Raw genomic sequence first — 25,235 nt, forward strand, 5'->3', positions numbered from 1 at the left:
TTTGGGAAACGCAGGAGCAGCGCGCCAGATGACGGCTACCTTACAGCGCACCCCTCAGAGGCACTGCTACGAAAGGAAGGCAGAAGGTTGGAACTCAAAATAACTCGCAAGGCGCCCGTTAAGGGGGAAGCTTTAATTTCCTGAGCAGAACCTCCCCCCTGAAGGCAGCCCAGGGACTCTTTGCTTCCCTAGGGAGACGGCAGGGACGGGGCAGGGCGGTGGGATGGAGGGACACAGGGCCAGATGGACGGCCAGACGGCCGGATGGATGGACAGACGGACGGCCAGACGGCCCAAAAGGCCTGAGCAAGGGCTGAGGAGCGGGAGGGAAGGGCAGGGCGAGGGGAAGGGGAAGGGCGGCCCTGGGCCTGACAGGGCACCTTGGGCCTAACCCCGGGCAGCAGCTCCCCATCTCACAGGGCCCACGGGGGGCTGCCTGTAACAGGAGATGCGGGCAGGTAAATTTTACAAGCACTGCATCACAAATACCCTGCAACACCTGAACTATTCACTGGGACAGCCTCCTTCCTCACCTCCTGAAAGCTCCAGCTGGCAAACCAAGGACAAAATGAAAGGCAGATGTGGAGGACCTCGTAAGATACTGTTTTGTTCCTTACGTGCCCACTGCTGGTGACACGTAATGCCTCCTGTTCCCAAACGACATCGGCACGTTACATCTTTACTACATGCTGAAAGGAACTCAGCAACTTGAACACAACTTAGAATTACCCATCCCGGCAGCAGGCTGTCCAGCTGAAGCTGCTTTAGCCAATCAAGTGTGTCACGCTGCCCCTCAAAGGTTTCTTCCTGGGAACGTCTGCTGTGACACTCCTGACGTATTACTTCTCGGAATGGCAGAACTGCGCTGGGTAGGCCCCACAGCAAGACTCGTATTTCTGTCCTTCCCTTTCAGGAAAGGATCTCCCACCTTGAATTTATTAATTTTCATGATGATGATACACAAATTGAAGTTTTGAAAAACTGAATGCTGATTAACAGATTTCTAGCACAGCCTGTGCATCAAAATTCATTTCTCTCCATTTAGGTAATCTTAGTTTCTGAGTTACAGTTACAGTCAAAATTTTTCTTCTTCGATTTTTTTCTTTTTCTTTTTTTTTTTTTTTTTTTTTGTGATCAGAAAAACGAGGGGACTGGCTGTCCCAAGTCAGCCGGGGAACTTCTCTTTGGTCGATGCATCAAGCAACTCAGCTCTCTTGGGGAAACTTAAATAGAAAAGACAGATCTCCAAACGGATAAAAAAAATAAATCAAATGATAAAAACCCAACCGACACATCTGATACCCCAGCTTATTGAACAGCACAAGGGTTTAATCTACAGGCTCTGTCCAAAGCAGCAAGAAGTGACAGATTTAATCCAAACCAGTTGCCCGCTCTCACTCTCTGATCTGGAGACGTTATTGGACAAGCATGCATAGCAGTAACACTTGTAAACACTGGGTTACTGCACCACAGCCCCAAATCCCTCACGGGCCCACTAAGATACTTTTACTGACTGATCCACAATAAACACTCCCAAAAAGATTCTCAATAAGCTAAACCCTGTTTAGAAAGAATCTGAGGAACCTGTCACTGCAGCAACAAAGGGCTGCAATTGTATGCAAAATCTCCAACACCCTCCTTAGCACCCTGCTAGCTCAAGGACTGTGTGGGGCTTCCGTGCCCTGAACGAGTCCACCCTGGCCACATAACGCAGATGTAATGGTCAAGAAAGCACATAGCGTTATCGAAACTTATCAGATCCACAGCAAAAGGAAAAGCCCACGCTTCTATATTTCTCCTCCTTCTCCATTCACAGAAGGAAGAGACTGAAAACAGGCAGATTTGTGGTTTACATTTACAGTTAATGTGAAAAATGGCTATTTGTGAAATACATCACGTATTGTTTCAAGCTACAAACAACTCGCTCCCACAAAGGAAAGACTTTTGACCTCAGCATGCAACCCCAGTTACAAATAACTTCCTATCTACCAGTGGGCCGCGTTCCCCTGGCACTCAGTCACTCCGCAGCACGGCAGCCACCTTTGTTCTAAGGATGGCAAATTCTACTTAGAAACGCTCTGTAGAAGAGTGATGTTGTCCCCTTTTAACACGATCCAGCCTGCAGCAAAGAGAAGGGAAAGAGGGGATTAGAGAGAGCCCAGAACCTGAGAATAATCTCGTGTTTTCAGAAAGTGTTTTGTGTGGTTGAGCAGGGTTTTGCCCATCATGCAGAGTGCAGGCCGCCTGGTATTACACGTTTCAAAGACCAGAACTGGTCTCAGGCAGGGACAGATTCTCCTTCATCCAGCAAAATCAGCAGCTCAAAAATCATCAGGGACAGAGATGTAGCCAGGAATTGCTCACTGAACTTCAACAGCAAGGCTCGTCACACGGTTGGTACGTCTCAGTGCTGCTACCTAGAAGGCTCACCCGGGCAGGTTTCAGACCGCGCGTCACTCGGGTTGCACAGACACACGACACACCCAGCTGTTTCCTTGATTTTGCCTTGGAGTGAATCTCCTCTGCGTCGTCCAGCGCCAAATTCACGTACTCGTCAAAGCCCTAGAAATCGGCAACAGTGGCAATTAGTTCAGCAACAACACGAACCATCGTCAGCTGTGCTGACCCAGGCTGGACAACGAAGACTAATTGTTAGAGAAGCACGATTTCTTTTTTCCCTTGGGCTAGTTTTTCTTGACAAGAAAAAATAGGATTGTGAATGAGGGAAAACAAACTAACGATGTAACGTGGGGTCGTGCTGACACTCACGATGATGCAGCCTTCTATCCGCACGTTCACTTGCTCAGCCACACCTGGATCCTCGAGCTCTGCAGAACGAAGGAGGAGAGTAAATTGGAACACAAACACCGCGAGCAGTTTTGTTCTCTCTCGTGTGTTCAGAAATACCCGCTAACCATAGCCGCTAGAGCTCCCAAAAACTCCAAGGAGCAACTCTCAGGGGCAGTTTCAATTAACAGTCTGACATTTTAGAGTCTTATATGACTGGGTGAATACTACACGTTTGCTGAAGGACACGTTTCCAGTCACAAGGGAACACTCCTGCACGCCCGGCTGCACGATCCCACTCTCGTTAACACGAGGGGGAAACGCCGGGCTGCGCAGCAGCTCCTTGTACCCACCACCACGCCGCACAGCTCTCCATTCCCCACAAACCTGCCCCGAGCAACGGGTGGGAGCCGAAAACTCAGCGAGGGAGATCCCCGGACCCTCCCCGCTCCCCCCACCCCCTCCAAATCCCCATCCCCATCCCCTCCCCGTCCTCTCCCCGCGCTACTCACGCTCTGCAGGTAGCGGAAGATGAGGTTCTGGGGCACTGCGTGAAGGGCTCAGCACGGGGACAAGAGCTCCAGGCCCGGGACAAGGCCTCAAGACAAGGCCTCAAACCCTGCAACGAGGCCCCAGGGCCCCGGGACAAGGCCTCAAGGCCCGGGCCGAGACCCCTGAGGCCCGGGCCGCCCCCCACCCGCTCCCCCGTCGCTCCCCGGCCGCAGGAAGGCTACGATGGGCTGCACCATCACCGTCTGCACCTTCTGGTCCTGCCCGCGGTACGCCATGGCTGCCGCCGCCTCGCTGCTCCCGCCGCCCCTGCTGGGCCGCCTCCGGAAGCCCCTGAGGCCGGGCGGGAGCGCACAAGGGACGCTGGGATGCTGGAGGAGCGTGGGGGGCCGCTCTAGCAGGCCGGGAGGACCGCGTCTCTATGGTCGCAGGCAGGAGTCCCTGCGCCAGCTTTATTGGTGAGCAGCGAGGCTGGGGGGGGGAGGGGGGCAAGACAGCCTTAAATAAAATACAAATATAAAAAGTGTTATAAATGGCTGTTATAAATCCAAATAGGATTACAATCAAAGTTTACAATTTATTAAACGAATAGAGGCAAGCAAGCAGCGCTGGGTGCGCCGGGAGTCTCTGCTCCCCCAGGACGCACACCTGTTACGTAAGGCGGCTGGTTTTGATGCTCCCAGGCTAATACATATTCATTACTACTTCGAGAAGAGGCAGGGTTATTAGAATTGGTTTCCGGAATCCGAAACCCCTCCCAGGGGCGCCTGCATACCAGTCTCTGGTGGTCTCTCGGGGCTTGCTCGGGCTGAATGCTGGTTGTCTTCCTCCCAGGCTTTTGTCCTTCAATTGTCCTTCATCTCCCCCTTCCTCCTCGTTTGGGAGCCTCTGCGCCGGATTTCAGAAACTCTAGCAACATCCCCTGCAGTAGTCAGCACTTTTCCCTAAAAACCCCTTTGTTCTCTTATCACCTAGACCCGGGCCTCGATGTTAACCCTTCAAATCCCTTAGTGACACGAATTGCTGGACCATTCCTTACAAAAGGAAGGATAAAATATGTAGAGGAGCAATGGCACACGCGAAAGCCCAGCGCCGCGGGCACAGGCAGCGAAGGTTGACGGCAGAACAGTGCTCGGTTTGAACACGGAGAGGGAAAGCGAGGGGAAGGTGGCCGAAGCCGGCCGCAGTCTCTGAGCTCTCCTCCTCCTGATTGTTTTCTCTCAAAGCCATTTCTGTCTGTGTGCGGGCACCCGGAGCCGGCAGAAGTCCCCGTGAAGTCCTTCGGCAGGACGGAGGGCTGCGTGGGCTCCAGTGAGAGAGGGAGTTAGGAGAATCTTATCAAGTAGAGATAGAGCGCTGACGGCATTAAACTAGGATGCTACTTAGTGTCTTTGCTAACTATGGTGCATTGTGCCAATTAACTAAAGCAAGAAGCCTTGGGCCCCTTACCAAGGTCAGTCTCCTAATAAGAGAGCGAGCCTATCTTAAGAAACTGGGAGAAACTGGTCCTGCAGGTGGACAAGAGCCAAGGAGCAACTGAGTCTGTGCAAAGACAAGAGGTCAACTAGCGGTGACGAGGAAGAGTCATCAATCTTCATGCCCACGACCTCCCGTGCTGCCCAGCGCTGAATAAACATACCTACTTTACAATCTCACTGATTGTGGAGTCCGTTTTCCGCAAGTCGCCAGCAGCAGTTTCTTCCGCAGAGGTTTTCCCAGAGCCGCTTCAAAGCTTCCCTCGCGGAGCTGGGGCGTCGCAGGGGGTCATCAAAGCACGCACGTACACACACACACACACACACACACACACACAGGCGTTGTTGTCCAAACACAAAGTATTTACAACAAATTCGACAAGCGGTTTTTCTCTGCCAGCAGCAAATGCCTGAGGGCCCCTACAGCTTCACAAATCATAGCACAAAGAGCCTAAAGTTCCTCTAAAATTTAGGGAAATAATTCAAAATAGATCTGCTAGGGGAAAACGATCACTGGCGGCAGGGTACACAATACACCCGAGCCTCAGCTCTCCTCCGCAGAGTCAGTGCCCACGCCCAAGTGCGACGCTGATGGCACCCGAACATTTGCTGTAGCAGGCAGCAGAGCCAGCAGCTCAGGGGAGCAATTTTAAAAACCAGGAGGCACTTAAACCAACCCTTAATTGACCCAGTTACTGCAGGAGAGTCCCGACTACTCGCCCTGGAGTCCTACTGTCACCAGCAAAAAGCACCAACCAAAGCTTGGGGGAACTTTGGTACAGCACAAGAGAAGGGAGTGGGGGTAGCGTAGCCGTATCGCAGAGCTGCTGCTTTTCACACCATTTTATCATCCCTGATAATTGAAAGTAAGGCCGGGTGGGCTGACCCCACCACCACCACTCCTGGCAGCATGTTTGGTCCACAACGCTAGAATAATTATTCTGCTCCCTCCCGCCCCTACAGCTTCATCATCTGAAAAGATTACAGTCAAAACAATGGCATACACAAATAAAAGTCAAGAGTTGACATAGTAACTCCGGGATTTGGGTATCAACTGTCCGAGAAATCAGAACACCCAGGCTTCACAATGTGCCCAACATCGAGCTGTGCCAAGGGGGGGCGGAAGGAAGAAGCTTTCCGTTTAAGCCTTCAGAGCATCGCTCCATCACTACGTCAATTCACAGCCACCACAGCGTGCCGATGGACATCTTTCTGTGCCAAAAGAAACAAGTGCTTTGTCCTCTTGATATCAAAGGTAGCCACCTATAGTTACGGAACCATGCACAAGACCTTAACTCTGACCAGCAGGGAAACTTAGGACAACTGAGTGCAGATCCTGCCAATTTCTACCAGTTCCAACTGTGCTTTAAGTCTCATTGCAAAGCCTCAGTTAGAAAAAGGATCACCTCGGGGTATCCAACAAGAAGAAGAGTTGGTTTTTTTTTTGTTTTTGTTTTTTTTTTTAATATACCATAGGACTATGCAGTTCAATCATCAATCATCTTGGAAAGCTCAAGGAGGAGGTCATCCTCATCCTTCCCTGGGTCCAAGTCGAGCTCGGCTTCCAGTATGCCGTCTGAGAGTTCCCAAAGTAGCGTCTCTAAATCCTCGTCTACAGATACGGGCGCGTTGCCTGTGGAACTCAGCCGGCGTGTCCTTGCTTCTTCTAGCTGGGAAGAAGCTGAAGTCGAGCTTGAGAACTCCATTGGCTCCACAGATTCTGCCTGGCTTCCAAGATGTGCTTCAGGTCTTGGCAGAGCAAGGAAGAGAACAATCAGTATATGCCATTTCTTAACGGGAAATCCCTTTTCTGCAAACCGGCTCTTAAAACCGCAGCCAACCCCTCCTGCACTTCAATCTTACCCAGGGATTGTTATTCAATTAACCCAGGGCGACATTTAGAGCCCAATATATTAGCAGGTACATTTTTCAGTTTGGGGGTTTCTCTGTGAAGCCAGAGCACCTGGAGTCTAGCAAAGATGGTTCAATTGTTGTAGCAAGAGGCACTTTGCCACCTTGCTTAATTTTCCTGTAAAAATGTTAAGAAGTCTCCATCTGCAAATATCTGTTTGCTAAGTTAGTCATTTTTCCCACGGCACACTCAGCAGAGTTTGCTCCCCACTACAGGAAGCTGATCTGCAGCCATCACTTCCCTCTGCTCTCCCTGCACTCTTGTCACCTTGTATGTTTGTTCGGGTGGCTTTCTTGAGGACCAAAAGGCAGAGGACACTACTCATCATTTATCACCTCACGAGGAAGTAGGAGAACTTCACCTCATCCTCATTTAGGTATTCAGACAGAGCAAGAAGTCACTGGAAAGCTGTACCGACTTGCAGCATTTAAAGAAAGTAAGTCTAATTAAGCATTCCTGCTAGCTGCTAGAAAGTCATTTCACGTGTCTTATTCCTCTGATGGATTTGGGCTTTAATTATCTCAGAACCCTCCTTTTTTCCCCACGTGTGACAGAACTTATGTTTCACTGGGGATATACACCGATTGAGAAAAAGAACAAGTTGTGGTCATCACCTGTTTTGGGGATTTTCTTCAAGTCTGGTGGCTGGGACGTGCTCCAGCGTGGCTGGAACAGCCTAGAAAGCAGCAAAACAGCGTTTAGGACTCATGGGTAAAAGATTCCTTACTAGCTTTTTCCTCCATGCTGCTTCTCCTCTGGCATTGCGGAGCCTTAGCCAAAATACAAAACCAAGGTGCTCCTGAAGAAAGTTAATATTCACTTGGAGGTTACTAATGATCTTGTGTCTTTTAAGAACACAGCATTAATGGACAAAATCCTCCACACCAGAGAAATCACAGAATCACAGAGGACTAAGTAAATAGTGCCATTAATCTAATAAATATGGAAGGGTACTACAAGAATTCTGTAGGCAGCTACTGGATTTAAAAGGAAACAGAAAGCCTGTAGAACTTTTGAGTTTTCCATCTTTTCTCCTAGAGGAGGGTGTAAATTTTACAAGGGATCCATTTCTGCATTAGCCCCTGTCCTTACCATAGCTGCTTTTTTGGCTGGAGGTCCCATTGTGTCAGCGTCAGAGGCAGTCCGTGGCTTCACAGCTGCTACAGCAGAGGGAAAACTGCCAGGTGCCTTACGTTTCAGTGCCTTCTTCTTGGGGGAAGCGACTTTCCCATCCCAAGGCTTCGCAAACATGTTAAAGTTGGCTAGAGTAAAAGGAAGAGAGAACTGATACAGTCTTGCTCTGCCTCATGAAAAATCCACGTTCTCTTCCTCATTTCCACGGCCCGTCTACACAGTTAACTGTATTTGGCCAGCAGAATTACACTGCCATTGCCTGGATTCTCAGCAATATCTTCCACATAGTAAACTCCGTCTACCAACAATCCATACAAAGGAACAAAGGAACTGAATAGCTACAGTAAATCATAATCCAGGACGAGGGAAACTCAGACACAGAGCGATCCCAAGTGCAAGCAATACTCTAAGACGTTGTATGAAGTCTAGTAAGATTCACAAATGTTGACAGCTTTTGTATTTAAAGTCTTGCTCCCTCTAGGAAAGGAAAAGCAGCAGGTATAGTAAGACAAGAGAGTGTATGCAACTGTTGTACCAGCTTCCTCTCCCCTGCAGTGATGTCCCACAAAATCTATTAAGTTGTTCTACAAAATCCAAATTTGTAGAGTCATATTCTAGTCTCCCATTCCTGACCTAACATCTGGCTGGCAGGAGAAGAAACGAAAGAAAGCTGGGTACTTGTTTTCTTTGTGTGTTTATTTCCTCGTGTCCCATGAGACAGAGAGAAAGGCTACAATGTGCAGTGCATGCAGCCTTTAAGCCCTCCTTATCTCCCTCACACAATCTCATTTTACAAAGTTGATATAATCTTAACAACGAGGCCTTTGATCCTCTGTCATTTTTGACAGAAACTGGCCCCCCACATTAAGACGCTGATGCATGCTTTACAAACACATACACGTGTCAAGTTAAGCAACACATGCCAAAGAGGAAGGTGAACTTGAACTCAACGCAGGGAGGACTTCATACCATAAACAGATGGCAGAAAAAAACAGAATACCAAAATTAGACTAAAAAGCCCCTCAATGTGTTAATTTTCTAGTGGGAAATACAGAATACCATCACGTAATTAACGAAAACAGACATGGTTGCATGTTCTGGCCCGTCTTTGCCTTTGAACTTTGCAGCCTTAAACTCTTTTATCCTCTGCATTGAAGGAAAAAGCAAAGCAGATCCTGAGCAAACGGAACTTGCTCAATATGGGAAGCACCTCACCGGGGCAGGTATTAAAGCATCTTATTACCTGATAGCTTTGTGTTCCATAACGATTTCTGCCCGGCTGGGGCAGGTCCAGGTTGTGCTGGGGGAGCTGGCACATTTTCTCCACTCTGCTGCATCCGCAGAGCTTTCTCGCGCTTTATTTCTTCCAGGGTTTTAACACGCACTTCTCCTTCTGGCTTGGCTTTACCTGCCGGCTCCTTCGACTGCACTTTGCTGGGCCCGGAAAGAGTGAGCACGCTCTGCTTCTTGGGCTCACCCTCAATTTTTGCCCCTGCGCTGGGATCTTTGGTTTTACCATGCCATTCAGCCTGGGCTTTGGCTTGACATTCTCGTCTCTGAAGAGCTCTCTCACGACGGATTTCCTCCAGTGTTTTCACATGGACCTCTCCCTTTGGCTTAGCAGCCTTCCCTGTCATCATCAAGAAATGAGAAGCGCCAACATTTAAAGAGAGTCCAACAATAGTTTAAGTCTCCAAAATTTGTCACAGTACTAAGGAAAACTAAGCCTGAGCGTTCCCAATAACGCATCTTAGGACAATAGCCTAACATTCTCCTCCTCCTCTGAGCCACTTGTTGTATTTTGAAGACCAGCCCTATCCAGAGAGAGTTGCTACACAGAAATGCTAGTTTACTTGATTACTTTTTCAGACTGCATTTCAAATTCCTGCTCCCGGCAGTGGCTCTATTCTAATTGTATATGATGGTTCACAGAAGCAGCTTAAAACCTTGACAAGGCACAAGCGGAAAATAAACACACACCTAGAGCCAGATTTCTGATAGTGGCTGTCAGAAGAGCTTCAGCACTCGAGCAAGAGGAATCAGTTCTTTGTTTTCATTTGAATTCCTTTTTAGGGCTGTATGAAAACGGTCTAAGTTCACGGAAAGGAAGAAGGAGAAAGTATATTTAATAGCCAGTTGTTACCTTTCGCAGTACTAGTCCGTTGAGAAGGTAATCCTAGCCTCTCCTTCACAGACTTGGGAACTTGAACTGCAAAACAGAAAAAGACCAAATTAGGGAGGCTGCATAAACGTCAACTTTGTGTTCACATTCAAAAACAAGGCAGGAAAGGTAACTTTGAATCCCGGTGATTAAGACCTCAGCCAACATGCAAAAAGAAACATCGCAGGAAAAGGACAAACAGAAAGCCTAACTACAAAACCCGTGAATCACATCCAGATGCCTGTTTAGTAGCTGTACCTCTCTTTGGTGCTTTGTCAGCATTTCCCGGAACCTCCACCTTCTTCCCCAGCCTTTCAGCAAGGCTGCGCTTCACCGGAAGGGCGCTTACATCAGCTTCAGACAGAGAAAACAAGGAATATTTTAAGAACATTTCTTTGCAGGAAGATTTGAGAACAGTCAACCACAAGCTTCTATTTTTCAAGCATATTTTCATAAAATTGCCTTTCAGCTGCTAAATGGTTTTTTTGCCATTTCTGCAGTCAACACAGATCTCCACTGCAACGCATTTTCCTCTCATACGTCAAAAATACTCTTCAATGCAGTCATATAGAGAAGGCGGCACCTAAATAACAGCTCATAAAAAGTTCTTACCCACGGAGGCTTTCCGTTTTCCTTGTTTCTCAGCAAGATCTAGTCGAACCACAGGTTCCTCCCCTAAAACAAAAGTAAAATTTTTCTATTTCATAGAAACCAGTAGCCAATAGAAATAGTATACTGTTAGCCCATGTCCAAAAAAAACCCAGCAAGGCACTGTTTTGACAGCTAAACCACACAAACTCATATTTCAACTATAATTAACTTAGAAAAAGTATCCATAGTCTCAGTGTTTGCCTCAAATTCCAGCTGAATGTAGTCGAGAATGAATCTGAGTCTGCTTGACAGCTATACTTTGTGCAGAACAGAGCTGCATAAGCAAGCAGAATATTATTAGGTACAAATGCTGAGAAATATTCCTTTCTAAGGTGAATGTCTATGGGTAGAAGTACTTCTTCACTTCTTTCCCTTTCAAAGGAATTTGCACAACTCTAAACAATATAATTTATACACAGACTCCTATCGCACTACTGTCCACACGTGCCACTGTCAGCCTCTTTAAAGCTTCAGAAATTGCTTCTTACATAGCACTGTCCTCTAGAGCTCTTTCTTCTCGTTACTCTCCTGTTTTTCAGTTATCCCCCTATTTGCATACTGACACATTTTTTTCTTTCTCCTGCTACTGCACTTAACCTGAGCACCAAAGCTTTCCAGTACAACCAGGGACTTTCAGCATAAAAGCATGTTTTGAACAGAAGGCGGCAGCACCAGGAGGCTAACAGGGGTGAATTGCCTTCCTTCTTGCTTAACCTTCCAGTTTAGGAGTAATGAAATCAAAACAAAAGCATGAATTATTACCTTCCTCTGTAGACAGTGTCACAGTTCTCACCACTGTCCGGACATTTTCCTTTTCCGGAGCAGGAAAAATCATAGAATCGACGGGAGGAAGAGAAGATCTTGAAGGACCTTCTGCTCAGAGCAAGCAAAACATAAGGAAGTTTACCAAACAGAAAAAACTATCACGAAGAACAAAAAACTTTAATTATTCATTACTGTCAAACATACAGTGACCAGAGCATGCAAATAAGAGAGGTGACTAGTTTGCCTCTGGTTGCCCTTGGAATTCCCATCTAGAATACCAGCTGGCTGAGAATCAGGTTGCTCGATGCCCCCAGCTAAACATGGAAGTCTATCCCTCAAGCAGCTCCCAGCCACCATCACCTGCCATTCTGAAGCCAATCAAATTTCACTTCTTTGGCAAAATAGTTGGATTCACCAAAGCATAGCCAGCTACCCGGTATTACTGGAAGAGGTTTTTTTTGAAAGAAAAATCATCACACAGGATGAAGGTGAACCGGGTAAGGAAGCAGGGAATATTAACTCACCACCGTGTCTCTTAGTTTTTTCCTTCATTTTCTGCAATTTGATTTCTTCAAGTGTTTTTATTCCAAAATTCAGACCGTCCTCTGAAAACAGAAAACAGTTAATGAGACTAAGGCTTAGAGGCACTCACTGAGGACCACAGATCCTCAGGCTTCTTAGTGCTCAGGAACTTTCAGAAGTATTTAGAATAAAGCCTGTCAACACTCCTCACAAGTGAAACAACCATAGAATCAATGGCATTTTGCCCCTCCTTTCACCCTTCAGGGTAAAAACTGTAGTTTTAATTTTAATCCATTTACGTGATATTAGATCCCTCTATCGTTAGATATGGCTTTCAACAGTGGTTGCCAGGCTGCACGTGCAGCCATTTAAACTCCATGCTGTGACCCTGTTTTGTTCTCCAAAAGGAAAGAAAAGCAGTTCAACTTTCTGACCCAATGGGCACATGATGGTATCAGGGAGAAATGAGATCATGGAAATAACCGAGTCCATTCAGCACCCCTACATTCTGTTGTGTTTTTACGCCACATTGCTTTTGAGTTAATTGTCAAGTTATCCTGCCGATTTATCCTACTACAGGTGCTGGAATACCTTGTTTAGCAGTAGTAGCACTGGCTTTCCGAGTGGAAATCATCCGTAATCCATTTTGGCCTTCCTCAGCTGGTTGCTGGACGGGAGTTTTAGTTTCTTCTCCTTCCGCAGAAAGCTGGTCTGAAGGGGAAAAATCTATTCAGTTATGCATAGGCCAGATTGTTCGTGATTATGTAGCTCATGCAATGACACTTCAGTCCATGGTTCCTATAAAAAAGTTGGTTTTTTTTTGTTTTTTTTTTTTTTTTAATACAGCTACACTGACCTGATGAACTCGTAAGTAGACTACCCTAGGACAAAACATCTAGGACTCTAGATTCTCTCTGCAGCTTTAACTACTACACAACATATTACTCTTCAGACAAAAAAAAAGGAATTTCCTTCCTAGTTTCACATAGAGCTTTACACAACAGACCAGCTAAAGCCAAGAGTGGTTCTAAGCTTTCCTCCAACATTTCAGGTTCTGTCCACTGACTGCCAGACAAAGCCACCAGTGACCTGAGCGGACTGCCTGCCCTATCGCTAGTCAGACCTCAGGTCATCTGTGATTTATACATTCATTTACAGCACAAATTCCTTCCAAGAACCAAAGACTTACACAATCATTTACAGCACAAATTCCTTCCAGGAACCAAACCATGCTCACCATCATCATCTTCATCATCATCTGCAGCATTGATTACAACTGGAGGGTGTGTAGGGCTTGGGACATTTTCCGAGTTTTCCACTTTCATCACCCGCCTTAGCTATGGAGAGGGATTGGACTGGACAGAAAGTTTGTTTTGCTGCAGTGACATCTGAGCCACTTTCAAATCATCGTCCGCGGACTCAGGCGGACTTGGCAGTGTAGCTAGAGGAAGAGGAGGATCATCAGTAATATGGCAGTTTAAAACTTTGACCACAATGCACGAAGATGGTAGCTAAGGCAGATAACCTGCACAGGCAATGAATGCAGCATCTCCTTTTGCCCATCCCGCCACTGTTTACACCGTGAACAATGACTTGCCTTCAAACAACAACACATCTCCCTGCCACCCAGCAGAAGACGAAACAACAGAAAGCAAACTGCAAGGCAAATATCACACAAAGCAGAGAGAAGCTGAGCATGAAAGCAGAAAACAAATACCAGCAGTACAGCAGCAGTACACTCGGTTTAGCTGACCACCTAGGACTGCAGACCTTTTCCTGCACTCACAAATGAACGGTTACCTGATGTCTCCTACACTATTGGCACCCACTAAGTAATATGCAAAATTAATTCTTCAATACTTAAAGAAAAAGGACCTAAACTCACTCTTGCTTGGTGGTAAGAAGACGCCATCGATGTAACGTCCCTTTGCGTGATGAAAAGCACAGTTGGCTTTCTGACAGCCTACTGGCTGCTTCTCCCAGTAGCAGGGAATCTCAGCGCGCTTTTTCTGAAGACAGAAAGAAAGACAAGCTCGTGATAACATGCACCTAAGGTTTGCAAAGAGATGCACAGTTCCAGGTCACGACAGCGATAGGGCTGTCACAATACAGTGCTGAAACATCATTCCAAAGGTCAGTTTATCACGGAAGTATAGTATTTCCGGGCATATTCACAAAGTTTGCAGAAGCTGTAACCACTATGCACGTTTAGCCTTGTCATCATTCAGTTTGAGAAGACAGGCACTCTCAGACATCAGTTTAGGGTGGGTTAAACTAATACACCCAGGATTATACTAGGATTATTCAGAGGGAAAAAGAACATCTTAAATTGCCTACGTTAACTCTATCCAGAACTACTTCTCGGAGACTTCGTTCTTCTGCACCTTTAACTTTCCCCACTGCTTCCTAGCCCAGGCAGCTAGAACAGCATTATCTGAAGGACTCCGGGACACAAGAGACCTGATAGATCATTATCAAGCCTGCTCTCAGGAGGCTAGTACAGCCTGTTTATTACCCCCCTGCTCCAGCAGGTTTTAGCAGTCTAGTTAGCGGTTATTCTGCATCTGTTGAGAAAATACTGTCGGCGTCTAATAAAAGAAAATCTTGCTAAGACATACCTAAGGCATTGATTTTATTTCCCTCTCCTTCCTCCCACCCCCTCCCCTGCTAACAGAAACCAGTGTAATTCCAAAGCAAAGGACTCTGTCCTGCAAAAGCACAATCAGCACACCTACAGCACTGAAAAATGCTTTTGTTGATTTATTTTGAGAACACATCTTTAGGCACTCACATCGATTTCCATGTGTCTGAATCGGCAGACATTCCTGAAACAACGACCCTCCTGCCACAGCGTGCAGACTGTCTCGTTCCCCAGAGCAGCTTCACAGTGGCGGAAGGAACAGTTGTCTCCCTGTAACCAAAAGGAAACCAACAAGGAAAATATAGTACAGCCTCAAAAACGTCCATGCTACTGCCTCAGGTTGCTACGATTGAATTCAGAATCTATCTGGTTATCACGTTAACCAAAGACCAGTGTGCCTCCTCCTCCTACTCTACCCCTTCCTGAAAAAAAAGAAAAAAAAAAAAAAAAACAACAAAAAAACAAAGCAAAGCAAAGCAAAAGAAACCCAGCCATACCTTGGTACAGGTAGAATAGAAATAGAAGTAGCAATCGTCTCCTTGTTTAGACATGCCGACAAGTTCTGATAACAAGCTCGGGTTCTCTCCACAGGGACTTCCTCTGCTCTTGGAGAGAGCTGTCTTCACCCTTGCTTGGGCTGAAAGTCTTCCACTGGCTTGTGATCAGTGAAATCTTCTTTTTAAAAGTAACCCTAAACAAAGTACCAACAAGTGAAAAATAATGAGTAACAAGCATTTTTCCAGCTTTCTTCTGTTCATCAAATTAGTCTCTTGAGGAGAGCAATGCCTTGAAATCAGCTGTTACGGGAACTAACACAATATTAAACTAAAGTTCTGTAAAGCTGCCAGGAGCTTTGTCAGCAAGTGTTCTCTTCCACGTCCTCAATAATATGCCTTGGAGCACATCCGGAAGCCTGAAAAGGGAGTCACTTCTTCAAAAACCACCTGATCATACATGCAAGGCAATGATCAACTATGGCTACGAGTAACTTCTACAGAACGCAGTATGACGCATTAAATAGCACGTTCCAGTCACTGTGGGTCTTCGAGTTCACCTACCTGGACAACCTCAGCAAAGTTATCGATCTTCAAAGACTTCCAGTTAACTTCTCCTGGAGGCCGAACCAACACTGAATCCGTGAATTAATGATAAAGGGGTAGGAAGAATTTGCCTCCTCACTTTGCCAAGGGAGCCTCTCATCCACAATTCAAACATAGGATGTGCTTTTAAACAGCTTATAACTAATGGAGGAAGCAAGTCCATCTGAACACTCTCTCAGACTGGAGACAGCCAGGGTTAGTTAGCTCTTCAAAAAATAAAAACCAAAAAAAAAAACACCACAAAACAAAACAAAAACAAAAAAACCCAGTGCATTTAGAGATGAACTCGTGATTCAAAGTGGCTGCAAAAATGAGGCTCCATCTTCCACAGCCAGAAAATTTGACTTTTTTTTTTTTTTTTTTAATTCAAAATTCAGTATGTTCCAATCTCTGGTCTTCAAGATTTCTTCACCTATTAAGAAAACACTAAAACCTTTCCCCGTCTTTATTACCTGTACAGCAAAAAACACAACAGTGCACAGAAATACACAAATGTGCATACGCATACACACATATGTGTTTAGACACACACACGAGGAGTGAGTGATAGAAAGTTAGCGAGAGCGACAGTGGAAATCAGAAGTTTTGCCTTTTTGACACAGAGAGCGCGTAAAAACTCTCTCATTTTGAGGGAACTAGAAAAAAATGGAGGATCTACCAAATATTTTGATGAGTATGCCTTCGAGGCCAATGCTTTATACCATGAGTGATCTGGGGGCCAGCACACAAATATGCATACATATGTATCACACAGTATCACGGATTTCTAGGTTGGAAGAGACCTCAAGATCATCGAGTCCAACCTCCGACCTAACACTAAGTACTCCACTAAACCATATCGCTAAGCTCTACATCTAAACGTCTTTTAAAGACCTCTAGGGATGGTGACTCCACCACCTCCCTGGGCAGCCCGTTCCAATGCTTAATAACCCTTTCGGTAAAGAAGTACTTCCTAACATCCAACCTAAAACTCCCCTGTCGCAACTTTCGCCCATTCCCCCTCGTCCTGTCACCAGGCACGTAGGAGAACAGACCAACCCCCACCTCTTTACAGCCTCCTTTAAGGTAACTGTAGAGAGCGATAAGGTCGCCCCTGAGCCTCCTCTTCTCCAGGCTGAACAAGCCCAGCTCCCTCAGCCGCTCCTCGTAAGACTTGTTCTCCAGACCCCTCACCAGCTTGGTCGCCCTTCTCTGGACTCGCTCGAGCACGTCCATGTCCTTCCTGTAGCGAGGGGCCCAAAACTGAACACAGTACTCAAGGTGCGGCCTCACCAGAGCCGAGTACAGGGGGACAATCACTTCCCTAGACCTGCTGGCCACACTGCTTCTTATACAGGCCAGGATGCTGTTGGCCTTCTTGGCCACCTGGGCACACTGCTGGCTCATATTCAGCCGACTGTCAACCAACACTCCCAGGTCCTTCTCGGCCAGGCAGCTTTCCAGCCACTCATCTCCCAGCCTGTAGCTCTGCTTGGGGTTGTTGCGCCCCAGGTGCAGGACCCGGCACTTGGCCTTGTTGAACTTCATACAGTTGACCTCAGCCCATCGCTCCAGCCTATCCAGATCAAATATGTACATGCATACAGGATAAACATATCTATACACACAAGCGTGCACAGTATATGTCGTATGGTATCCATATCGAGAACAACTCGTAGCCCTGATCAGACACGTAGAGTTGCAATCAATTAACAGCAGCAAGACAGCAGATCAAGGATACAGCAAGCTTTGAGAGGCAGGGCAATGCTCACTTTGCCAGTGGCATGGCTGCATGATACCAAGAATTTTGAATTAGTTTGATTTTTTGGAAGCAATTTGTTTTCTTTCTGCGCTGTAGCAAATACCACAGGTTTGCCATCACGTGCTGTTCCCTAATCCATATATCCATCATCATCCATTGCTGCAAGATCATGAAAGGTTAGAAAAGATGACTTAGGTCCAATTTAACAGCCAATGATTTTTCAATGACCAGAGCTGCAACAGATTTTATTTAGCCACAAGCAGGTTTTTTTTTTCTGATGTGAAGTCAGATATTTTGATTTTTTTTTTAAGACACTAAATGTCATAAAACCTGCAACCAGACCAGATAAAGTTCAAATTAGAGTGATTCTGAAGCCTTTCATTAAAATGCTGCACATTTCTGTGCAAATTATTTCTGACTCTTCTGGACAAAAGCGGATGAAATAGTTCTTACAAATTAATAATAAAAGGTTGGAACCTTTTACTCACACAAACACTAGTGAATTTTCCAGGAAGTATTATTTTGGCAGGGAATTTTCCCAAATCTAAAGTAAAGACGGGAAAAGTTGGGTTCCCGTATTAGTTGTTGGTTTTGACTGCTTGACAAAGGGAATAAAAACAGTAGTTAAGTGCAAGGTTTCCTTCTCTTCTTTAGTATTGAGAGGAATCGTCACTTCTGACCTTTAGCACCTTCAGAAACACACTTAGTGCCATGCAGATTCCTCTGCATCTACTTCTAAAAATTACTGGTGCTCCTTAGCATGGAAGTTGGACTTGAAATCTTTCCCAGACTGAGCTCTTTTGAATGCCCAAGGAGCTCATCATTTTGCTTGTTGCCTTCCATTTTCCTGAACAGACCCAGAACGCTGTTCAGGATATGAATGGATCTGGTCTAAGGAATGGGAAGAAAGCAAAAACCAAGGATACCTCACAGCCCTAAATGCCATAAAAAGCAGTCTCATTTTAAAAAAGATCTCCAAAGCTTTTTTTTTTTTTTTTCTCCTTGTTGTGACCCTGCTTTTTAATCACCCAGCATCAGCCTTGCTGCAAAACAGTCTCCGCTGATTTACCTGCTTGTTAAAGCACCCCACAGGCTGCAAGTGTTGTGTGCTAGGTGTCAAATTATATTTAACGGTGCATAGGTAAACCATTCATCTTCCCATGGTCAAAGCACAGAAGAGCCTCCTGCTAACACAGCTCATCCTTGCTGTAACTGCTTTTAAACCTATTTGTTGGTAAGAAAAGAGCTCAGTACACCACCTTCACAGGGCAAAAATTCACATGGAAGAGCAGAAAAACCCAGAAGTGCTTCCTGAACTTCACGTTACCAACAGCACCATCGGATTTAGATCCTTGCCTGGCATCCAGGATGCATGGCCTGCAAGCACTGCTGCGATGTGGAAGTGCCAAGGCAGGTTTTTGGCCTGCCCTAAAACACTTTTTTTTTTTTTTCTTTTACAAACAATACAAAGAGTGTGCCAGGTATGCTGTAATGCCCGTGTGCCAGGTCAATAGAGGATATCCAAACAACAGAGGCGCTTCTCCTAATTTCTGGCGTGAAAACACTTTCACAGCATTCTTTTCACGAAGAAACCCCTCTCTATCTTCTCCAATGCTCCAGGACCTGCTGCAGCTGCAGCGGCTGCGCTGGTACCAGCCGCATCTTTGACAAATCTTTTCAACGGTTCTGCTTTACCTCGGCACAGTTGAGGTCACTCCTCTTCCTCTTCCAGCTGAGGAAGCAGCTTGCGGGCTCTGCCACACGGTCGGTGCAGAAGCGAAAGCTGGGAACACAGCAGTCAAACTCTCACTGCTAACGAAGCCACCAGGGCAGAGGGCTGACACAGACCCGCCAGAGGCGAACCGTACCCGCTCTCCCTCCCGGCTGCGAGGCTCGCCACAGCAGCCCCGACCCGAAGCGCTCACAATGCTTTGCTTGGTGATGTCACCGATGAGTCAGAGTCCCCAGATGAGCATCTGCCTTGCCACTCTTTAATGTTGGTGTTGTTTTTTGGTTGGTTGCTTGCTTGCTTTTGAAACTTATGTAGGTTATGGTAAACCTTCAGGTAAACCACAGATCAATGGGGAAGAAGTCCCACACGAGGGAAGGCCGTGCATTTCTTCCAGGCAATGGCGCATTCTTTAACATGCTGCATTCGACAAAGAAGCTCTCTCCATTTTGCGCAGTGGCAACAGGCACGACTGCAACACACGCACGTGTAGGCAGCACCTGCAGGTCCCAAACCGTTAACCAATTTTTAGATAGCACCAATTTTTTATGTAGTTGCTTTCCCTTCATCCATAACCCCTTTTTTCCTTTCTTTATATCGGGTGGCTCTCCTCCATTGTTCTGTCATTTTACTCCCCAGTGTCTGAGCAGGCACTGGGAATCGTTTCCAGAGGAAGGGTACTGCTGAAGCTACAACATTTACTCTCAGGGAAAAGAGAGTATGTGAAAGAATACATACTTCCTTTCTTTTTCCTGTTGTTTTTTTTTTTAAATCTCTGAAATCAACGCTGCGGCCTGGCAGCAAATAACTATGGGAGTAATGATGATTCCTCATCCTCACTGTAACGTTGTAGTTAATGTCATAAAGAAGCAATTTCCCCAGGCAGTGGCCATTTGAGATGGGAAGGGGCAGTAAGAGGAAGTTTTCCTTAGACTAGCTCTTCCCCCAGAACACCTCGCCATCCAGCAACAAATTCAATTCACCTGCTCCGCCTGATCAGTCAAACGCGCGTCCGACTCCAGCACACGTCACAGCGGTGGTTCTGACGTGGTTTGAGAATCACCTATCCGCAGAATATCTCGGGTTTGTACACTCAAATAACGCAGTCTTTTCCAAATAAGGCCCAGAGCTCACACTCCGAGTGCAGCCTAACAGCACCAGAGGGCCGGTAGGCTAAACATTCCCATCCTGGCAACAGGACTGACCCGGGCAACAGTAAGCATCCCTTCTGCACTTTCGTCGTGAACATCAACATAAGGAAACAGAGACCTCCTCGATCCAAGTTTGAAGAAACAAACACAAAGGTCACCCAAGCGGGTTGTTTTCAGCAAACTAACGGAGAAATTAAGGTGACAACCGCGTGCATCCAGAGTTAGTCAGATCCCGAAGGCAGTTCCTTTGGGAAACGCAGGAGCAGCGCGCCAGATGACGGCTACCTTACAGCGCACCCCTCAGAGGCACTGCTACGAAAGGAAGGCAGAAGGTTGGAACTCAAAATAACTCGCAAGGCGCCCGTTAAGGGGGAAGCTTTAATTTCCTGAGCAGAACCTCCCCCCTGAAGGCAGCCCAGGGACTCTTTGCTTCCCTAGGGAGACGGCAGGGACGGGGCAGGGCGGTGGGATGGAGGGACACAGGGCCAGATGGACGGCCAGACGGCCGGATGGATGGACAGACGGACGGCCAGACGGCCCAAAAGGCCTGAGCAAGGGCTGAGGAGCGGGAGGGAAGGGCAGGGCGAGGGGAAGGGGAAGGGCGGCCCTGGGCCTGACAGGGCACCTTGGGCCTAACCCCGGGCAGCAGCTCCCCATCTCACAGGGCCCACGGGGGGCTGCCTGTAACAGGAGATGCGGGCAGGTAAATTTTACAAGCACTGCATCACAAATACCCTGCAACACCTGAACTATTCACTGGGACAGCCTCCTTCCTCACCTCCTGAAAGCTCCAGCTGGCAAACCAAGGACAAAATGAAAGGCAGATGTGGAGGACCTCGTAAGATACTGTTTTGTTCCCTACGTGCCCACTGCTGGTGACACGTAATGCCTCCTGTTCCCAAACGACATCGGCACGTTACATCTTTACTACATGCTGAAAGGAACTCAGCAACTTGAACACAACTTAGAATTACCCATCCCGGCAGCAGGCTGTCCAGCTGAAGCTGCTTTAGCCAATCAAGTGTGTCACGCTGCCCCTCAAAGGTTTCTTCCTGGGAACGTCTGCTGTGACACTCCTGACGTATTACTTCTCGGAATGGCAGAACTGCGCTGGGTAGGCCCCACAGCAAGACTCGTATTTCTGTCCTTCCCTTTCAGGAAAGGATCTCCCACCTTGAATTTATTAATTTTCATGATGATGATACACAAATTGAAGTTTTGAAAAACTGAATGCTGATTAACAGATTTCTAGCACAGCCTGTGCATCAAAATTCATTTCTCTCCATTTAGGTAATCTTAGTTTCTGAGTTACAGTTACAGTCAAAATTTTTCTTCTTCGATTTTTTTCTTTTTCTTTTTTTTTTTTTTTTTTTTTGTGATCAGAAAAACGAGGGGACTGGCTGTCCCAAGTCAGCCGGGGAACTTCTCTTTGGTCGATGCATCAAGCAACTCAGCTCTCTTGGGGAAACTTAAATAGAAAAGACAGATCTCCAAACGGATAAAAAAAATAAATCAAATGATAAAAACCCAACCGACACATCTGATACCCCAGCTTATTGAACAGCACAAGGGTTTAATCTACAGGCTCTGTCCAAAGCAGCAAGAAGTGACAGATTTAATCCAAACCAGTTGCCCGCTCTCACTCTCTGATCTGGAGACGTTATTGGACAAGCATGCATAGCAGTAACACTTGTAAACACTGGGTTACTGCACCACAGCCCCAAATCCCTCACGGGCCCACTAAGATACTTTTACTGACTGATCCACAATAAACACTCCCAAAAAGATTCTCAACAAGCTAAACCCTGTTTAGAAAGAATCTGAGGAACCTGTCACTGCAGCAACAAAGGGCTGCAATTGTATGCAAAATCTCCAACACCCTCCTTAGCACCCTGCTAGCTCAAGGACTGTGTGGGGCTTCCGTGCCCTGAACGAGTCCACCCTGGCCACATAACGCAGATGTAATGGTCAAGAAAGCACATAGCGTTATCGAAACTTATCAGATCCACAGCAAAAGGAAAAGCCCACGCTTCTATATTTCTCCTCCTTCTCCATTCACAGAAGGAAGAGACTGAAAACAGGCAGATTTGTGGTTTACATTTACAGTTAATGTGAAAAATGGCTATTTGTGAAATACATCACGTATTGTTTCAAGCTACAAACAACTCGCTCCCACAAAGGAAAGACTTTTGACCTCAGCATGCAACCCCAGTTACAAATAACTTCCTATCTACCAGTGGGCCGCGTTCCCCTGGCACTCAGTCACTCCGCAGCACGGCAGCCACCTTTGTTCTAAGGATGGCAAATTCTACTTAGAAACGCTCTGTAGAAGAGTGATGTTGTCCCCTTTTAACACGATCCAGCCTGCAGCAAAGAGAAGGGAAAGAGGGGATTAGAGAGAGCCCAGAACCTGAGAATAATCTCGTGTTTTCAGAAAGTGTTTTGTGTGGTTGAGCAGGGTTTTGCCCATCATGCAGAGTGCAGGCCGCCTGGTATTACACGTTTCAAAGACCAGAACTGGTCTCAGGCAGGGACAGATTCTCCTTCATCCAGCAAAATCAGCAGCTCAAAAATCATCAGGGACAGAGATGTAGCCAGGAATTGCTCACTGAACTTCAACAGCAAGGCTCGTCACACGGTTGGTACGTCTCAGTGCTGCTACCTAGAAGGCTCACCCGGGCAGGTTTCAGACCGCGCGTCACTCGGGTTGCACAGACACACGACACACCCAGCTGTTTCCTTGATTTTGCCTTGGAGTGAATCTCCTCTGCGTCGTCCAGCGCCAAATTCACGTACTCGTCAAAGCCCTAGAAATCGGCAACAGTGGCAATTAGTTCAGCAACAACACGAACCATCGTCAGCTGTGCTGACCCAGGCTGGACAACGAAGACTAATTGTTAGAGAAGCACGATTTCTTTTTTCCCTTGGGCTAGTTTTTCTTGACAAGAAAAAATAGGATTGTGAATGAGGGAAAACAAACTAACGATGTAACGTGGGGTCGTGCTGACACTCACGATGATGCAGCCTTCTATCCGCACGTTCACTTGCTCAGCCACACCTGGATCCTCGAGCTCTGCAGAACGAAGGAGGAGAGTAAATTGGAACACAAACACCGCGAGCAGTTTTGTTCTCTCTCGTGTGTTCAGAAATACCCGCTAACCATAGCCGCTAGAGCTCCCAAAAACTCCAAGGAGCAACTCTCAGGGGCAGTTTCAATTAACAGTCTGACATTTTAGAGTCTTATATGACTGGGTGAATACTACACGTTTGCTGAAGGACACGTTTCCAGTCACAAGGGAACACTCCTGCACGCCCGGCTGCACGATCCCACTCCCGTTAACACGAGGGGGAAACGCCGGGCTGCGCAGCAGCTCCTTGTACCCACCAGCACGCCGCACAGCTCTCCATTCCCCACAAACCTGCCCCGAGCAACGGGTGGGAGCCGAAAACTCAGCGAGGGAGATCCCCGGACCCTCCCCGCTCCCCCCACCCCCTCCAAATCCCCATCCCCATCCCCTCCCCGTCCTCTCCCCGCGCTACTCACGCTCTGCAGGTAGCGGAAGATGAGGTTCTGGGGCACTGCGTGAAGGGCTCAGCACGGGGACAAGAGCTCCAGGCCCGGGACAAGGCCTCAAGACAAGGCCTCAAACCCTGCAACGAGGCCCCAGGGCCCCGGGACAAGGCCTCAAGGTCCGGGCCGAGACCCCTGAGGCCCGGGCCGCCCCCCACCCGCTCCCCCGTCGCTCCCCGGCCGCAGGAAGGCTACGATGGGCTGCACCATCACCGTCTGCACCTTCTGGTCCTGCCCGCGGTACGCCATGGCTGCCGCCGCCTCGCTGCTCCCGCCGCCCCTGCTGGGCCGCCTCCGGAAGCCCCTGAGGCCGGGCGGGAGCGCACAAGGGACGCTGGGATGCTGGAGGAGCGTGGGGGGCTGCTCTAGCAGGCCGGGAGGACCGCGTCTCTATGGTCGCAGGCAGGAGTCCCTGCGCCAGCTTTATTGGTGAGCAGCGAGGCTGGGGGGGGGAGGGGGGCAAGACAGCCTTAAATAAAATACAAATATAAAAAGTGTTATAAATGGCTGTTATAAATCCAAATAGGATTACAATCAAAGTTTACAATTTATTAAACGAATAGAGGCAAGCAAGCAGCGCTGGGTGCGCCGGGAGTCTCTGCTCCCCCAGGACGCACACCTGTTACGTAAGGCGGCTGGTTTTGATGCTCCCAGGCTAATACATATTCATTACTACTTCGAGAAGAGGCAGGGTTATTAGAATTGGTTTCCGGAATCCGAAACCCCTCCCAGGGGCGCCTGCGTATCAGTCTCTGGTGGTCTCTCGGGGCTTGCTCGGGCTGAATGCTGGTTGTCTTCCTCCCAGGCTTTTGTCCTTCAATTGTCCTTCATCCCCCCCTTCCTCCTCGTTTGGGAGCCTCTGCGCCGGATTTCAGAAACTCTAGCAACATCCCCTGCAGTAGTCAGCACTTTTCCCTAAAAACCCCTTTGTTCTCTTATCACCTAGACCCGGGCCTCGATGTTAACCCTTCAAATCCCTTAGTGACACGAATTGCTGGACCATTCCTTACAAAAGGAAGGATAAAATATGTAGAGGAGCAATGGCACACGCGAAAGCCCAGCGCCGCGGGCACAGGCAGCGAAGGTTGACGGCAGAACAGTGCTCGGTTTGAACACGGAGAGGGAAAGCGAGGGGAAGGTGGCCGAAGCCGGCCGCAGTCTCTGAGCTCTCCTCCTCCTGATTGTTTTCTCTCAAAGCCATTTCTGTCTGTGTGCGGGCACCCGGAGCCGGCAGAAGTCCCCGTGAAGTCCTTCGGCAGGACGGAGGGCTGCGTGGGCTCCAGTGAGAGAGGGAGATAGGAGAATCTTATCAAGTAGAGATAGAGCGCTGACGGCATTAAACTAGGATGCTACTTAGTGTCTTTGCTAACTATGGTGCATTGTGCC

The 25,235-nt window shown here is 47.5% G+C and overlaps 1 pseudogene across 1 annotated transcript; it reads right to left on the minus strand.

Moving 5' to 3' along the window:
* Nucleotides 1-9,043: 9,043 nt before the first annotated feature.
* LOC310892060 (zinc finger CCCH domain-containing protein 11A-like) lies at nucleotides 9,044-15,129 on the minus strand (annotated as a pseudogene). The gene is made up of 11 exons: nucleotides 15,055-15,129; nucleotides 14,708-14,827; nucleotides 13,802-13,925; nucleotides 13,154-13,357; nucleotides 12,508-12,627; nucleotides 11,919-11,999; nucleotides 11,392-11,502; nucleotides 10,591-10,653; nucleotides 10,237-10,332; nucleotides 9,961-10,026; nucleotides 9,044-9,447 (listed from the first exon to the last, which is right to left on the minus strand). The product of its transcript is annotated as a zinc finger CCCH domain-containing protein 11A-like (transcript).
* Between the last annotated feature and the right edge of the window lie 10,106 nt (nucleotides 15,130-25,235).

This window comes from Anser anser, assembly GCF_964211835.1.
Source record: "Anser anser genome assembly, contig: HAP1_SCAFFOLD_125, whole genome shotgun sequence".
Lineage (NCBI taxonomy): Eukaryota > Metazoa > Chordata > Aves > Anseriformes > Anatidae > Anser > Anser anser.